Below are 19,225 nucleotides of genomic sequence, written 5' to 3'. Positions count from 1 at the left end.
TTTCACAACGCAAATGTATTCAAGTATTCATTACTAAAATATTCATTACGTTCCGACTTCTTCCCTGGCTGCACTCACAACCTGAGGAGAAGCTCTGAGGGACACATTATGGTTTGCCTTTAAATAATTATTCATTTGCATAAACATGAATAAATAATTATATATATAAAAAACTCCTCTGTGGGTCTAATTTAATGCAATTTAAAGATTTAAAAGGAACAGCACAGCAAGCTGGTATGACCATCAAAATGCAATTAAATTAGATAAAATCGTTGCTATGTGTGATGATGTATGTTATATCTAAAGGAAATGTCATTCTAATAAATGCCACAACTCAATTTTACAAAATAGATTTTTCTATTTGCATGTAAAGCAGGACACCGGCCTGATGTATGTGTTTATATGATATAATGAGGGAAATTTGTTTGCAAAGGGCAACTCATTCACTCCAAACCTTGAAAGCGCAGAAACCCACTTAACACTGACATCTGAGCGCTGAAAAGGTTGACACGTTAACAGCCACCAACATAAAACACTCTGCTGCTTTGTTCACTGCCTGCTGACCTGCGGGTCACTTATTCAATCAGTAATTTTCCATCATCACGCCTGTGAGCTGGTTGCAAAACTGACCTACCTGCTGCTGTGAAGATTTCAAAAGCTCTGCGGCTTCTTTCATTCATACAAAATCGGCTCAAACCAATTAACTAGAAATATGCAAATGAGAAAAAGATTTATTTGCTTTTGTCTTTCGAAAAGATTTTCTTTTTTCATGCTGTTTTTCAGCGTTTGCATCCGGATTACTTCTCTTTGCCGAGGAATATAAGCCAGTGCTTGAGGCAGAGTGCTGTAGAGATTTGCATATTGTATCTCCTCTCTTGTTGTTGAAGTCAGCAGCGAGCAAATAAATAAATAAAGTCCTGAGCTAGAAAGGCCGGGCAGAGAACAGGGAACAAGACTTTTGCTAATTTCCTCAACCAAAAATTCATAATTAACATCTTCGACGCAGAGGCTGCAGTTGTCAAGGTAACTGATGACACCGCATTATCACTTGGCACTGCTGCTCTCTCCATCCTCCCTGTTTCCTCCCATTCATCAAGCTGCCATTGAACAGATCGTAGCAGGGAGGAAAAGGGGGAGGGAGACCCTTCCCTAAAGAGCTCCTACTTACTCAGAAAGAGAAGTTTGCACCATTTTAATCTGGTATTAACCTTATAAAGTTGTTTACTGCAACATATTATTATAGACAACAGGGAGCCCAAAATTATAACAAGGAATTATAACAATATCTTCATTCTTATGAAAGGTATATATCAGCAAAAACATTATGTAGTCTCACCCTGAGCATACCAACACATTAGCATGTTATTCTAAAGGAGCAGTATTAAGTATAATAGACTTTTTGGAGCTTTATATCATGTTATAATTTTATTCCCTCATCAAAAACATATTTCTTTCATTCATTGTTGAAAAATCCTTTAATCTCTCATGGCAACCGTTCGGCTGTGCAAAGCGCATGGGTGGCCGTAGCCCCGCCTTCAAAACACAGCACCTCCTCTGTTACTCATGATATCTGGGAATGTCCACTTCACTGTTCTTCAAACTGCAGAAATGTAATCCTTTCAATTGATTGTGAAATTGTCAATCGCAACACAGAACCGGTTTAATGCTTACCTTGCTTTGTTTTCCTGATAATAGTAACATAATGCACATTTTATAGAAGTGGTGTCATTAGGAACAGCTAAAACTATCAGTTTGTAACAAAATATCAAAAATAAGGACAAAACAAAGTGAACAATCACACAAAAGCAACTAGTATTTTAATTTTTGGGAAACTGACTTATTTTTGAAACCACGAGCCACCTGCTGGTGATTCATTTAGATGTGAGGGCTGATGATGTATTTTCATTTTGTTTTTCAAGATGCAAAGTGAAATTTAGCACTTTTCATATAATTAGAGAAAATCAAAGGCCTGTATTTTAAGTCCTGGCTCCTCCTGCCAGAATGGTCTGGTCTACTGTGATTTGACAAAAATGTCATAGTGTGAGACAAACGCTCACATGAGAGTGTGCAACTAAAAAGTCCCAAACAGAACAATGTGTTTCATGGCGATGCTGCCAAGTCCAGGAGGAAAAGCCTGGACTACAAATGAGACACTGCAGGCAGTACAGAGGCAGACTGCTCTGTGGGAGATAACTCCTTTGTTTAGCCGGGCTTTGATTCATTCTGAAATATCCACACAAATGAAAGTCTGCTGTACTGTGGAAAAGTCCTGTCCAATTTCTTTATGTTGTTGTTCAAAGGAGCCAGCCACCTGGCGTTCCTTCAGTACCCAAGCACCTCTTTTAGCTTTCTAAATTTTTTAAAGTTTGCAAAAGGAAAATTGCAGACTTCTGAAATGTTAGATTTGATGTCATTGATGTACGCAGTTGCATTGAAGGTACACCTACTGACTTGTTTTGAGTCAAGCCGAGCAATAAAGGTTTGACGAGGATGTTTAATTACTCCCCTGGAATGAATCATCACTCTTTCAAAAGCTGCACCCAAATCACAAGGAACTTCCTGCTCCGCTCTCATGTTGGCATTCAGCAGGGACTGTCATCAATGCAGCTGCGAGTGAAACCCCAAACCTCAATGAGCGGTGTTATGTTTGAGAGATTGCCTTCAGTGGGTCTAATTTCAGAGATTTAGTGCAAAGTCATGGATGGTTCTAGATTTAAAGCAAAAGTAAAAAGAAAGACAAAGAGGAAATGTGTTGTAAATTAGAACGATTGTCCTGAATATAAATTCTTGTGCCTCAAGTGAGAAACTTTAGCAGCCATTGCTAAAAATTACAGATTAAATTTAGTGGTTATTGCTAAAAACTACATGCAGATCTACAAAATTCAAGCTGAAAGCAAAAATAAATACTATCAAAGAGGTCAGTACATTTTCTCAGGTTAAAATACATTAGACAACACAAATATGTTGACAGGAAGGAAAGACATTGCTCACATTGAAAACTTTGATTAGAAATATTATTGAAATGAATGGTGCATAATGTCAAAAACCTCATACTCTCTTTCTTTGTACTACAAGGCCACAATTTTTGCAAAGTCAAAGGAAACTGTTGATACTGTTGATGAAACAGGCTGGCCATGAGCAATATGAAAAGAAATTCTGATAGGTTTGTTGCATTCCAGGAAATAAAATTCCACTTTCCTGAATAAGAAGCAGCTTCAGTGTTAATGAGAGGCAGCACTAAAGGATGATAACAGAGTCGTTGAAGACCTTTTTACAAGCCGTCCTCTTCCCAGGAGCTTAAAAAAACCCTGATTTTAACTTGACTGTATCTGAAATACAAATAGAAGTGAGAGTTGAGTGGATGATGGAAATGAAACAGGCTGGCCATGAGCAATATAAAATAGAATTGGGTACATTCCTGGAAGTGAAACGCCAGTCAGCTCATGGATGTATTGCTTCATTAACAGTAAGTAAATCATGTTATGTTTCATTTGTCTGAGAATTACCAGTTACACCCAACTAGCAAGACAGAAAACATGGTATTTGCTAACTGTTGTGCAAACTACAACAACAGTGTATTCACAACTAGATGTGCACAGATATGTAACCAGTATATTACAGTTTCAAAGAAACTGTTAATATTTTATACATGTAATGACCATGTTTTATTTTGAGAATGGGAAAAGTGAAGAATGTGTAGCTTCTACATTGTGTTCCAACTTAAGGGAATATTCCACTTGATTCCTCCACCTTGGAAACACTCCAATGAAACAGTCCAAATGTTTACCAAAAGTAATCCAATATCTGTGTGCAGCAGCTGTTTGGACATCTAGGCCTATTAATGAAAACTATGCATTCAAGAACCATTTCTTTGCAGTTCTTGGGTCTTTCTGCATCTTCTCCCTGTTCATGCTTGGGTTCTCTCTGGGTACTCTGGCTTCTTGCCACAGTTCAAAAACTTGACAATTAGGTTAATTGGTCTCTCTAAATTGGTGTGAGTGTGTGTGTGTGTGTGTGTGCACATGTTCAGAGTATCTTTGTGTTTCCCCGTCCTGGACTGAACATCTGTTCACTTTGTACTCTGCCTCTCACCCAATGACCGCTGGAGATGCATCAACTTCCTCGAAGTGGATGGCGGACAGGTAGGACATAAAGTAGACATTAACTGTAAGTAGAGGCTCTGCATACAGTTTGTACTGGGATTTGCAATGACTTCCCAAAATTCAACCACTGACAACTTATTTATCCAGGACTGGCTGTTTAGTCATACCAGTAAAGTCGATTAATGACTAATGAATGTTTTGCTTAGTCCATTTCCGATCAGCACATTACTATTTACATGGCCTGTCACAAGCGCCAGTTTACCGGGAACTTGCGCTTTCGAATATGACAGCCAATCAGATCTGATCATCGGAACTGCCCGCTTTAGGATTGGTCATTCATTCCCAGCAGTTTGGGAATGCGAACGTAGGCAAACGCCACATTAACCAATCAATGAGTTGGCCACGGAGCACAGCGGCGCTCAGAGAGAGTAACACGTTTCAGTGAGGCAGGCGGAGAAGCGGCAGCATCCACGTACGCGGAGCCTCGGTGCGGGTCAGACGTTCACCGCAGAGCCCGCACTCCACTAACGTGACAGGATTACTGCGCGGACACGTCCTCCCCGCTGATGTTATGAGCTTCTAACTCTGCTTTGTTTTTGTTTTCCTTGATCTCTGTTGATGCTGGAGGAGAAACGTCACTGCGGCTAACCAATTCCCCTGCTCCAGAACTGGGAATTTACAATGAAACATGTAAGGTGACACGTTTTATTTCACCACGCTGGGATCACAGAGGGAACCGAGCGAAGAAAACAAAGGTAAAAACAAACCAATCCAATGTTTGTCTTGTTAGTTTAAGGAATTGTACAATTAGAGAAGACATCGGAGTGGAAAGTCTTAAATGTTGACTGCTTTTCAGGTGGCAAATGTCATTAAAACACTGCAGGGATAACATAGTTTATTCACGGGTAAATGACTCGTAGAGGTTTTAAGTGATGGCACGTTTAAACCTGTTAAGGCGCATGTGTGGCACTGCAATGTCTGTGCGCTTCACTGCTGAGCTTCTGTTTATTAACTGAGACGATTAAAAAAAAATCCCCTCCGCATTGTGGATCAGTTCTTGCGAGCTATTGTCTCCCACTCCGCCTCTTTAAAGGGGGAAAATGGTGACTGGTGCCGCATCTCTGGGATCAGCATCCTCTCTGCGTAAAACGGCGGGGGGAGGGAGGGAGAGGGGGGAAGCAATTCATTGCTTTCATTGTGTCGATGTTGTTTGTGCTGCAGTGTGGTAAACTGTGTTTATCACGGGGGTGTTCGCTCTCAACTGCTGCTATGCATGCATACAATACAACACTGTAACGCCTCAACATAATGCAACACAAACCCTCCTATTTTATGTCTTCTGTGATGCTCTGAATGCAGCAGCAGCTTCCATACATTAACTCACCTGGCTGCTTAAAATTAGGAGGTTGTATTTCCCTTCCCCTAAAAGTGTGTTTTCTGCAATGTGGTGGAGTTTTAAGGAAATAAAGATTGATGGAATATTTGCAGAAACACTGGCACACACACTCATGCCTCGCTCTAAGGGGAGCATAATTGCCTCATGAATGTTAATGCATCGTCCTGATGCAGAAACACTGCAAACTAACCGCCTCCCGCCCCCTACTTTACTCTCTCATGGGCCTGACAGGAGCTGGCTAGCCTTACCTGACTTACTCTGTGCCTGTGTGAATTTGTAGGTGTGCGAATGTGTGTTTGGGTATTCATCCGTGTAGGCGTGTGTGTGTAGGTGCATGTTTGTGGATGATATCACCCTGCATATTGTTGCGGGGCCATGTGTGGTTGCGGATGTGTTTTAACTAGGATCATTAGAGCAGCACACCTACACCTGTCTCATCCAGTCACTGAAGTGAGGGTGCATTAGGGAAGTGCTTCCCATCCTCTGTAATTTAGGCTCTTAGGAGTTCACTTGTTAGGCTGCATAAAATAGTTGGTGTGAAAACTGCAGAACAGTAACAAATGGAAAATTTGTTGAAATTCACCTGTGATCTCCTTTTAAAAACTGTACAGACACACTTTGATATTTCTTTTTTATAATGAAGCTAGCATTAATAAAAACATCCACCAGTATTTGCTGAATTCTGTTTAGTGTTCCTGTCCAGAAATACACATTAACAGGCCAAAAGTCTATTAAAGGGCCGGCACACAGACGCATGAAACAAACAACCATAACCAACAGTTCATGGTCAGCAGTTAGTCTAACATGCTTTGGATGATGGGAGAAAGATAGAGCACATAAAAATAGAAAGAATATCCAAACTCCACAATTTGATTTGAATCCAGGACCTGATTGTAATGCGGGAAGCAGACAGACTTCTACATTATTGTGCCATCTCCAATCACAACATTATGGAAAAAAAAATAAAAATAGAAGTCCCAAAAGCCAAATTGATAGTTACAAATTGTTCATTTTGTCCTGACAGCTGTCTTGGCATAACTTCATTTTTTAAATTGTAGCAGAACCAAACAGGAAGCTAAATGAGTATTTTGGGTGACATGTGAAAGTATTGATCAGATCAGTAATTAAACACAGCTGGCAGCGCGTATAAACAGGCTGCGGGTCGATTTGCACCTTTACTAATTTGCAGCCCCATTTACACATCCTGACCCCGTTTCATTTCGTACATGCAAACTAATCATTTTGTGCCCCGAAAATTGTTTTATTTATCTTGGTAATTAAGCATTTAATTAAAATATATGGTTTAAGAATTATGTTTGTAAAGTTCTGATCTGTCAATACTAATTTTAACCGATTCTGATTCCTCTTAAAGAACTATTAGGATGGAACAGTATTAAAAATACTTTATGTTGTATCTGACATCTCCATTAAAAAAAAAAAATCTTCATAATAATCTGAAATGAAAAATGAAATTTTGTACCATAGTTAGGTTAGTCAGAGTTTTCACAAAATCATTGAGCTGACGGAGCGCCTTTGGTAAATTCTGTTAATCCTTCCTGTTATCTGCTGGAAGTGTCGCTCTCTCGCACCCTGAATGAACCACAGACATGGCTCAATATGTTGCAGACAATACATTTCACTTTTAGATCATTTCTTATTTCTCTGTGCTTCTGCTGACTTCAGTTCTCAACACCTCACTGATGAGGAAAATGACTAAATCTGAGTCTTCTTCACTCAGTAACCGGTGCCACTCCAAAGAGTGTTGGTGTTGCTGTCAGTCACACTAGTAATGGTTTGTATGCTGCCACATCATAGTAAAAGCTCCCAGGCTGTTGCAATAAGGTCACTTTTCAAGGCTTTTATCAACACATTCATTGAGTAGAAGCTGATATTTGATGGCAGATCTTGAGTTAAGAGTATGTCAGTAAGCAAAGTATTATTGATGGTTTTTTCTTAACAACAGATGTTTTTTTTTCTTCAAACAAAGGCAAACGAATAAAACTCGACGTAAGAAATCAAACAAAAATGGCCATGAAAAAGGTCCTCTTTGTCTATGACAGCAGTTGTAAAGGACAACTATTGACATTTTTACTGCCCTATTAAGAAATGTTAATGTTGTGAAACCTTAATTGAAACCTTCCATTAAGAAATTTTAATCCGGCATCTCATTCATAACAACACAATAGTCTTTGCTGCCAGTTGGTGTGATGAAACAAATTAATAACTCACTTTGTGAACTGTTGTTTTGTTTCTTGATTGATCCTTAAGAGAAATAATAAAAACAGCCATCAAGTGCTCTTTCTGAGAGCTCCTGAGTCACACCAACGTCCTGAATGAGGCCAGAGCGAAAAGCCCTGCTGGACCCAGGTGCCGCCCGAGGACATGTTCTGTTTGAGTGAGGGGTGTAGCTGCACGCGATTATGCGATTTGTGCAGCACTACAGCTGAATGATCACACTTTCAAGCTGTTTGTAAGCCTCTAGACGCCTACCTTTGGGTGAAATCAGCAAGTTCTCACCCACTCTGTGCAGGCTGCTTGGAAGGCATTCTTGGAAATGCAGGGAATCACTGACAGGTGAGCAGTGAGCAGGTCAGAGAGTTTGTGTAGCCTCCTGACGATACGTTCTGCAGCTTTTAAATTGGTGATATAACTATCAGAAGTGAGATGTGCTTTAAAATGCAGTCTGTTCTGGGTTCTGTTTTTCAGTTGCATTCTTTAATTTCCTAAAAAGCAAACTTGTCAGGGGTTTTAAATGGCTGTGCGTTCTTTTATGATGGGTGACTCCATCTCTCCTATAGATTGTTTGGCCTGCGAGCTCATTCCCAGCGAGCTGGAGGAGGTGGATCGTCTGCAGCTTTCACCATTCATCATGGCTGTTTTGTGAGTCAGTGGTGATTAATCTGATTGGTGGTGTTCAGGCTCCGTGTGCCCCAGAGAGTACGCCAGGAACGGGCTTATGTGGCGAGCTAAATGGCCTCGACTGCGTTTATGCTTTCGACTTTCGGAGCGTCTCAGGTGTGCGCGTCACCGTCGGACATGTGGGAACATGGCTGGCGGTGTAGTCAGCGCAGGGCTTCCTTCAGGAACAAACATTACCATGTTGGTCAGTGACTATTCCACCTGATTCAACATCTGTGGGTGGAAGCTTCAGACTATGAATTTTAAAGCAGGCGGTCTTAACCCTTCACTGTTAAACAGAAGAAGAATTTCCGGTAAAAAAAAAGGACAAATGTGACTGTGTAAAACTCCACTCTCGTTCTTTATATGGACAAATTATTATCTGTTTTCATAATTCTGTTTTAATATAGTTTAAGAGTTAATTAATTAGGGTTTTTTTTTCCCTTAAGCTAAAGTAGGATAGTTTTTGCCCAGAAATGGTTAACATCAGAGTTTTTAATGGTTTCTAAGAAATTGGAATACATTCAAATAGAAATGTTGACTATTGGGTGTCAGCTTGTCACTGGGCTTTCATTATGAATATGATAGCTGTGAAAAAGGCTGCCTGGCAGTCTGCTATGTAGCACACTATTTATAAATTATAAAATGTTATTTTCAAGCAGTTAGAATGTTTTAGAAACCTAACAGGTAATGGTTTTATCTTGCTGGAATATTTTAGGTCTGACTCTGAAATACTGGCAGTTACTGGTACCAGCAGTCATTTTGGTGACAGCCTGCACTGCCTGGGTTTTCTAGGAATTTCTGGCAGGAGCTTTCAATATTTTAAAGTGCTTTGACTGATGTTTGAGTATTTGTGAAATCTGTTTTCGGGTCCATTAGTGGCTCTATTGACTTCCTTTGGGTTAAAGTTATTAGCTTGCGTTTGCTCATGATGAATAACAACTAACTGAGAATAAATCTGTGCTGAATGGGTTTTATGTTCTACAGTAGGACCGGGAGCAAACGTATGCTCAACGTGGACAGCATTTGTTTTACTTGCAGGTGATGTTGGATGATGCTATTTTCTCAGGATTCAGTATTCATAGTTGAGCTCCCTGATAATAACAAAAAAATCAAATCATGACAAAATTATCAGTAAATAGTCCAACGGACAATATTAATGCATTTAAACCTTAGTGACTAGGGAGCCAAAATAATTCATCAGGTGTGAAAATCTGCTGCAGAGAGACTTCAAACAGGCTAAATATCTTATCGGCATCCAAAGTGTGAATACAATGGACAAATAATATTGCTCCTTTGAGATAAATAGTATTGGTTATTTTGGAAAAAAAAGTATTTTTGAATTTAGATTTGAAATAAAACTTCACAATGATATTGCTGTGATGATATTGACAGTATATGATGCAGTTTTAACCTAAAGACATGCATGTTACGGTTAATGCTCACTGTAAGCCATTCTTTATTGCACAATTTTGTTGGGCTTCCAACATATGAAATTGAAAAATGATTAATTTCCTAAAACAAGAAGAATTTTTCATCAAACATAACATCCCGTAAGAAAAAATGAAATCATTTTAACCTGGTTTAAAAATGAAGACAGCCCAAAGATAAAAGGTAATAAAATGACTCGACTCAATAATGTTGAGCTGTTCCAATTTCCTTTCTTGTATTTATCTATAAAACATAAAGTCACATTACTTTGTTGTATAATAGAGTGATGAAGTTCTTGTTTGCTTTTTGGTCACGCTTAAATGTTTCAGAGCCTCAAACACGTTTAGCAACCACAGTTTGACTGTTGATTTGATGATCATTTTCTGAAATGATTTGTTATATACCAGATGTATTCATACCTTTTAAAGGACTCCACTTTATTCTCATAAGTTCACAGTGACTTCACAGTTTCTCATCTGTTCCTAAATGTCTGATGTTTGGGACAAAAACAATTTTTTTCTGCTTTTAGAGATTTTAGAGAGTTTGGCCTAGTCATGAATAGAATTTTTTTCCCTTAAATAAAATAATAAGTACAGACTATCTTTGTCTGTTAGGATATTTTTTCTGATCTGAAACACAAAGAAGCAAGAAGAGAAGAAATGTGATTTTTGTCTTTTATTAACAGAACAGAAGTTGCAACAGCCACTAATGAACAATTCTTTATGAATGTCTAGTTGCTTTTTCAAAGTTTTCCCAGAATCCCGCCTGACTGTTTCTGGTCGAGACAGTTCTCCAAGAAAATGGAGGTCAGCAGCTGATGCATAAGGGCAAATAAATCGTCCAAAATACCATCTAATTAAAAATAGCTTCAGCAGCTCGTGTCATGTAACCAGAAATTCACATCAGTCGTAAATAAGGACAGAAAGCGTATAAACACACTGGAAGTGATTTTCATGCCTTGATGCATTAGATGTAATTGGCAATAGTAAACCTTCCATGGCTGCACAAAAGTGACTCCAGTCACAAGGTATCCACCATATAATGTGTATAGTCTTTCACTCTTGACTGGTCTTTAATTTTGCAAGTTGAACGTCCCTTTCTGTACACAATTAAACCCTTACATATTTCCAGAATATAAACATATATAAATGTTGACAGCAAAATTGGGGTTTACACTCACACTGAGGAAAAGGATTATTTTTATCTACCTAACACACTGAAACTGTAAAGCACTTTAAATAAAAACAAAAACCTGGTGAAGTAGGAAAGAGGTTGAGTAAAGCAAGAGTGGAGCAAATGGTGTGAGGTGAATCCGTGTCAAGAGTAACTATGCAATATGCAAATGTTTTAATTAATTACATCATTCCCGCTCAGCTTATTAATCCACATGCTCTCTTCATAACTGTGAAGCAGATCTTGACAGTCACTATGAATGAGGACAATTGTGAGACATCTCACACACTGATTTTTTTTTTTTTCACTCTTTGCTGTAAAGTCCCAAAGCTGCTGCCCTGCAAAGCCACTATTTCTTTGAAAAGACCATCGACTGAAAAATTAGTCAAACTAATCCATGTGATAATTATTCCACTTTCCTAGGGAAAAAAAGAGGTGCCATTTTTTTTGGAGACAGCTTTGGAGGGTGAAAATGAAACATCCTGTTTTGCAGTCATGTATGTGCAGCAGTGGGATGTTTGCCACACAATCCAATCTGTTGAAGATGGTGGATGAGCTTGGCAGAAAGTCTGGCCTCACACATCTGCTCCTCCCTCACAGCCAACTGGGAGGCGCCGGTCCAGCGAGGAGCGTTTTCATTTTCTCATTCTGTTAGCGGTCCACAACTTCAGGCCTGAGTGCCATGACTAACCTCTTGGTAAATAATTAGAGTTGGAGCAGCGGCACTTGGTGGCCACTCAGCTTTGCTCGAGCTGCAGCACCAACAAGACAAGTCAATAAACGCTCTTAGCAAGAGGAGAGAAAGCTGCAAAGTCAGAATCTGCAGCTCAATAACAAAACGTTAATATTGTAAAAACATTTAAGGTTTTTACTGTGTACAGGAAGGGCTGTTTATTTTGCTAAATTAAATCCAGTCAAAGAGGGAATCATGATGCTGCCACCTCCCTGCTCCATAGTTGAAATTATGTTCTCAGTTTTTTTAGCTTCCTGAAATGTTAATAAAGTTATTAAGAGCAAACGGTTCAGAAGCTTATAAAGCCATAACATCTTTATTTAGCCCATATGACTAGGGCAATAAATGCAATTTTCTATTACTTTGTTTGTTTTTATTATCCTGGCATTTAGGGATTATAAATCATTTTGACACATCTAGATTACAATAAGCAGAAAATGCTTTTCATACAGCATGAAAACATCTGATTTCAACTGTAAAATTTATAATTACAAAAATCTATTTTAATATTTAATTTACAAAATATCTTAATCATCTTCTCAAACATGTTTACTCCTCATGTTGCTTCTAAGGTTTGACATCCTGTTTTTATGAACAGTAATGTTATAAAGCGACTGCTTATATTTGTATTTAGCTTTAAATCTTTTATAAATGCAGAGATTCAGAGATTTGCTTGATTGAGATTTGTCTTCTAAAGCTATGACCTGCTCATGACATTCAATATTTTCCTCCTTTGTAACTGGTCATTCATATCAGAATCAGTTTTTTAGATTCAAAACCACATTCAATTTGTATCCTTGCATATTTACGTCACCGATTTCTAATGTCACATATTTGACAGAGATCCCATTAAATTGCTGAAGAAAAGTTTGAAGTGAATGAAATTATAAACTGTTTTCAGCTGCTGAGTGAGATTTCTGTAGTATCCATATCCAAGGATCATGCTCAAAATACCAACACTACATTCATATTTCTTTATATTTATTGCATTTGGGCATAAAATAAACTAGGCATTCTTTAGTTATCATTTATCTGGCATGTCCTTCAGTTTTATACATTTTGTCAGGTATCAACTTCAAGCTATAAACTATTTTATTGGCATATTTTTTAAAGCAGATCAACACAAAGGCAAGCATTTTGAATGGAGAATTTTTTTACAAATAAAAATCTAAAATGTTTTGTCTAGATATGTAGAAAGTTTAGTTTGTAGAAACATTTGTACCTGCAGTTACAGGTGGACGTCTTTTGGCAAATATCTGCACTTGCTTGCTCTTTCTCATGTAGAAATTAAAAACTGTGCCAATTTTTTCCCATCCATTTTGTCTAAATAGCTCAGCCTCAGTCAGATTGGATGTAGAGCATCAGTGAACAGCATTTTTTAAAAAACAGTTTCTTAAACCTCCCAACAAGATTAACATCTAGTTCTTCCACTTGAAAATCTTTTAATATCCTGCTGTGATTTATGGTTATCATATTATCACTGTCTACAATATAAATATGAGAATATCACTGTGCACATAGAATCCTTTTGTTTTGTCCTTTATATGAGTGGGTTTCTAAAGTAGGTTAACAGGCACCAAATAAATCTCATTATAGATTATTTTTCTGTATAGTGTGCTGTTACTGTATTTAAAATGTCTATATTCATTCACTGTGATACCACCAGTCTTGTTATGTTTTATTTATTTCCATTTGAAGATTGGCCATGTGGAATTTGTTCTGATTTGAACATAAAATGACTTCAGCTCAGGGCTGCATGGTGGAACAGTTTGTAGCACTGAAGGTCCTGGGTTTACATCTGTCTGCATGAAGCTTGACTTTTCTCCCTGTGCATGTGTGAGTTCTCTCCGGGTACTCTGGTTTCCTCCGACAGTCCAGACACATGACTGTAATATCCAGGTTATTCGTAAGAACAAGCAGGTACCGACTGGATGGACGGATGAGTTCAGCTCCATCATGACTCAGGCAGTGAAACGTCTTATGGTGGAAAGCAACAGGTTACATTTACTCATGTAATTGTAATTAAATAAAAATGTTGCATATTTGAACATTTTAAAGAAAGTTTAGTTTTTACTTGACTTTATTATGTGTTTGATATTGCAGCCAGTTAGGTTTGAAGGGGGAAATGTCACTTCCATCCATCTGATATATTCAGTCTGTAGTTGGTTTTGGACAATTATGCTGGAAATAATGTCCCAATTGAATTATTGCCTGTTTAAAAGAATATGAAAATATGCAGTAGTAGCTGTACAGATGATAAAATAAGACATTTTGAATCGTGGCTCTATGAGGTGCATTTGTTGATCTAATTGTACAAATTCCAGTTTACAGGAAGAAAACTTGGTGCAGGAATAGAAACAGATACTTCTAAATGTGTGACTGAGAATCAATTAGGATTCCTAGAATGTGTTTGTTTCTGTCTTCAGCAGCACTTTAACCATACGCTTTTATTGTGCTTTAAAGTGCCTTTTCATTATTCTTTTAATTAAATGTAGATGGTGTTTAATTAAACTTTACTCCTTTAGCTACTGCTAACTCACCAGTATCTCACACAGATTAAAACAAAAACTACTGAATTGTGACGACAAGAAGGAACTGTAGTTAAACTGAGAGAAAAGCCAATTTAATGGTTTCCATATCCGCAGCCATATTTTGTCATGTTGGAGATTGGCAACAGACCCCCATCCCTGCAGGCAAACTGGATGAATCCATGTTTTGTTACTGGACACATTTTAGGGTTTGGATTTCAATGTTGTGAGTGAAATCACGTCCACTGTAACTCTAGTTTTACACTCTTTTAATCCCTGTATCTTGATATATTGGACAATTATAATGCTTAGTGCACAATATGTACATTAATACAAATCCAAACAATTAGTCTGAACAGTGCACAGACGGTTCAGGTCTGCAACAAGCACATCGCCCTCCATGAAAAGCCGTTTTACATCACTGTGTGCAATAACAGACAGTTAATGGAGGCCTGGACCTCGTGGAATACTTCACTCTTTATGTAGTCATCTGAAAACCAGGGTACATTTATGGATTTTTATTTTGAAGCTCGTTTTGTTTCATCGCTGCATCAGTGGACAACACAAGGGCAGTGCATTGACCTTTATGGACAGAGTTCACCATGCTGAAGGCTCTGCAAGCTTCGCCCCACTCCATATTAGAATACAGAGCTACGCTGTTGCAAGTCCTACTGCTGCTGCTGCTACTGCTGCTGCATGCCCTTATGCACTGGCTCTCTTCCCAGCATGCTTCATAGAAGGGAGGTGTCAGGAGAAGGGGGTGAATAGAGATGAGAGGAGGCAGAGAAAGGTTGAGATTGTGGGGTGGATGAAAGGAAATGGTGTTAAAAGGAGGAATTGAGTGGATGAGGACGAGTAAACTGAGAGCAGATCCTTTAAAACATGCTAGTTCTGAGACGATGAGACGGGTTTTTTTTTTTCTTCAAATTTGTGGCGCATTTACAAATATTCTAAACATGAAATGAGTAAATTCTTTCAGCGTTGCATTTTTTGTCCTCTGTTGTTGTTTTACATTATCTCTTTTCAGTGGTGCTAAGCTATTCCTAGTGAAACACTCCAACCCACGCACAGCCAGGGAGGGAGGGAAGGAGTGAATGGATGGATGGATGGAGTGAGGAAAGATAGTGTTTGTGCCATGACGGAGGGGGTCACCGCCTGTCAGGGAGCTTTTGTGTCTTTAAAACTCATGTGCAGTTGCCAATGAAAGTCAGTCATGCATGCAATATGGAAACAGACCTACAGTGTACTGTAAACATGACACAGATGAACAACATCTATGCTTTAGTGCGTAAACTGTCCCCTAATGCACACACTCTGTTTTCTATTCTGGCTAATTAATGCTCCACTCATTACTGATTGGTTGAATTCTGGGTCTGCATTTTTATTTAATAAAAATTTCAGAGCAATAAAACTTAATTTGTAAAGTAATTGTTACAATGCATTGCAAAATTATTGATATTTGTTGAACTTTTTTGAGTTTTGCCACATTGGACTTATAATGAGACTAAACACACTATTAGTATGGTGACACATGGTGGTGGCAGCATCATGGTGTGGGATTGTTTTTCTCTGAATGGTGTTTGGAGGATGAATGGAGTTAAATACAAAGCAATCCTGGAAGAAACCTTGTAAGAGGCTGCAGAGTTTGGGGCGTTTATTGCACCGTTTATCATTATCGTAAAAATGCCGTCATAAGACTTTTGATTAACTCTCAGTACTTAATTCCAATTAACGATGTTTGAAAACTGTTGAAATGTAATTATACCATTTTTTCTCATTTGTTTCATTAGTAATACATTTCAGAAAACTCAGAAATATGATTAAATGCATTTACTACATGCAGTTTCATGATAAAAAAAACACACTCCTTTATGTGACTGGTGTCCTGAAGAAGCCTTGTCAACATCAGTGTTTGTGGTTGTAGGGCTGTGGTTTTCTTTTAGCTTCATAGTTGTCCACTACCTTTTGTTGGTCTATCACTTAAATTAATAATAAATAAAATGCCCCACATTTTGTGGCTTTATGTAAAAAAGGAACAGGGTCCTGTTTTACAAAAACTGCCTGTTTTACTTTAGCAACCAAAAGCCTTAACAGAAACGTAAGTCACTGGCAGTAGCCATGTCCATATGCTTCGCGATCTACAAGTTGTCATCCCTGTAAGTGAGGCACAACATTACAGAGTCGCCAAACTCTAAAAGCTTGCATCGCTCAGGGAAGGATTACTCATACATTTAGGTTTTATAACACTCAGCGCTTAAAATAACTGCATTTTCAAGTAGACGATTACTGCAGTTTAGATAAATGAATAGAAAAATATTGACGTTTTGTTTGCTGATACATTACTGGCAAATCATACAATGAACAAATTAAGAAAAATACCAAGACATAGTGTTTTTCAGAGATTTATTCTCTTAAATAAGACAAGTAGAGTTGCAGCTTTGGCCACAAAAGAGGAATTAATTTATCTGAACAAAGTTGTTACTGTTCAAAGTAGTGTAACAAAAGCATATGTAAAATGATTTATGATGTAAAGGTGTTAATTCTGTTTAGTGATTCCTAGTACACACTGCTTGGAGGGAGTCAGCAGGACAAATTCATGCATGTGTGTCACAAGCACAGCAAGGCGGATGACCGAGATCAGCAGGGAGACGGGAGAAGCAGGAAGACAGAGGGATAACAGCGGGGATTTACATGCAGCCACACTGGCCTGTTCACCAGAAAATAGTGCAGGCAGACAGACAGACAGACAGACAGATCAGCTGGGGGACAGAATACAGGGTACAAATTCATCCATGACATGGATTTGGTGCTTAATTTTTCCTTTCAGTGCTCTTTCTGTGTTATGTTAATTTTATTACATCTAATACCATACACTTCTTTAAATATAACCATCATGTACAGATTCAACAGTCGTAATAAACAGAAAGAAATGGTACTTCAGCTCCATGCAGAGCATAAAAGTGTTAACTTCAATGTGTTAAATCCGCACTTTTATACATGCGCTCACATATTCCCAGTTTTTATTGAATCATTACACTTGCCGCCTAGAAAGCCAGTAGAAGTTCGGCTATTTGTCAGCGGGGGCTTCTTAATTACGACATCTGAGGAAGCGGGTCGGAAAAGCCCCTGGAGGGTCGAGACACACTGATGTGAAGCCAAGCTGTCAGGGCAGCAGAGCGCCCAGAACTTTCCAGCAGAGAGGAGGACCGGCCTATTTAGGTTATTGTGATTCAGGATATAGTTCAGCTCCGACCCTAACCCCAGAACATGATGTTCTTCTATTTTTCCCCCTTCACTTATATTTTACAACCGATCATTTATTTTCTAAGCTCTCCTTCTCTGCTGCCTTGTCGAAGTCTTTCTTTCTTTGGCGCTGCTGCTCTGACTGCTACAGTATCAGCTGGAGGTATTGTTGTTGCTCCAGGAGATGAGTCTTGTCCTGATGGTGATCTCATTTTTGTTTGCTCTGAAATGTAACAGAAGGATCCAAGATTCTTGGGCGAAAGTGAAGAAAAAAATACTGTAAATTCTATCTGCAATTAGCAAATGACTGATACCATAAATTAAAGCTGCTTTTTTGTAACTGTGACCTGAAAATGAATCACAAGTGAGTTAAAATTAACAGCACTCACTGCTAGGGTATGTTTTCATTTTGAGGCATGTGTTTGAGGCGGTGTATTATTCTGACTCTGGATCCAAGTATATGGGCTCTGAATTGTGTATTGGCTCTATCTGAGTTCACTAAGATTTACAAAGTGTCACTTTTGTTTAGAGGCAAAAATCCAGTTCAATGAAAGACATAAGAGTGGCGTTAATGAGAAATGTATTTGCAGTTACAGTCAGTCATTAGCAGAACCTGACACAAAAAATATGCTTTATATTTATTAGCGATGCACCAATACAAACATTTAGACCAATGTAAATATCCAATATTAATACAGTTATGTTCAAGAACAGATATTTGGAGATATATACTATATCTATTTCTTCACACTTTCAAAATAGTGGAAAAATTACAACACTGACCTTGCTTCACTCTTTCACTAAAACACCCCACAGATCTGTGGCAGACAAACAAAGTGGATGGATGGATGGATGGATGGATGGATGGAAGGATGGATGGATGGATGGATGGATGGATGGATGGATGGATGGATGGATGGAACAAAGACTCAAAATCCAAGTACTTTTCCAAATTATCCAGATTCTGAAAATATTAAATCCTAAGCTACTGTAAACTATATAGGATCACCAAATCTACACATTTATTTGCAGTATGACTTTGAAAGTATAACTCTAAAGCAGCAGAATATTTAGCAGGGACATAGAAATGTTTTCTAATATTCTTAATAACTTTAACTCTAACACAGCAGCTGTAGCCAGATGCAAGTTTTTCAAGAGAGTTGTTGATGGAATCGAAAGTTTAATTTAAACCATAAACAGCATAAACAGTTAACTTATCTGTTTATTTATGTCACCGTAGCAACATTTGACTATGTTTTCACATCTCACATGCTTTTCTGATATCCTGCATCCCTACTTTACAGAAGGAGATTATTTTCTTTCATAAACAGACTAATTTTAGTCAGTGTCACACTTGATCAATGCAATATTCTGACTCATTTCATACATTTTGTAGTCACATCAACAGTGTTATAAAATAATGAGATCTTTAGAGCAGTGTGATGCTGGACCACTCCCAGCGACGAAGGCCTCATTCTGCAAACAGAACACATTCACACATCTGTGATCCATTTCTTCCTCTGTCCCTCTGTCAGATGGGCCCATATGGCATCTCTCACGTCCCCTGCTACCTCTATCAAAGTCACATCTCTGCTGTCAGCTCCTGTTTTATGTGTGATGGTATGCTACATTCTGAGAACCAGGCTACATTTTGTATGAAGCATGCTCTTCAATTATACATCTGATGATACCATTATAGTGTTGTAGTGGTATCATTGCT

At 38.3% G+C, this 19,225-nt stretch overlaps 1 protein-coding gene across 2 annotated transcripts in view; it reads left to right on the top strand.

The window, feature by feature from the left end:
* Window positions 1-4,509: 4,509 nt before the first annotated feature.
* Window positions 4,510-19,225, top strand: part of LOC102220817 (protein shisa-7-like) — a 39,394-nt gene continuing 24,678 nt past the window's right edge. For both annotated transcript variants that reach the window (XM_023345009.1, XM_005808185.2), the window contains exon 1: window positions 4,510-4,858. The gene's annotated coding sequence lies outside the window, so the exon portion shown is untranslated. The remainder of the gene's footprint in view (window positions 4,859-19,225) is intronic.

The sequence above is a fragment of the Xiphophorus maculatus genome, chromosome 13 (assembly GCF_002775205.1).
Source record: "Xiphophorus maculatus strain JP 163 A chromosome 13, X_maculatus-5.0-male, whole genome shotgun sequence".
Lineage (NCBI taxonomy): Eukaryota > Metazoa > Chordata > Actinopteri > Cyprinodontiformes > Poeciliidae > Xiphophorus > Xiphophorus maculatus.
This window is presented reverse-complemented; position numbering and strand designations above follow the sequence as displayed.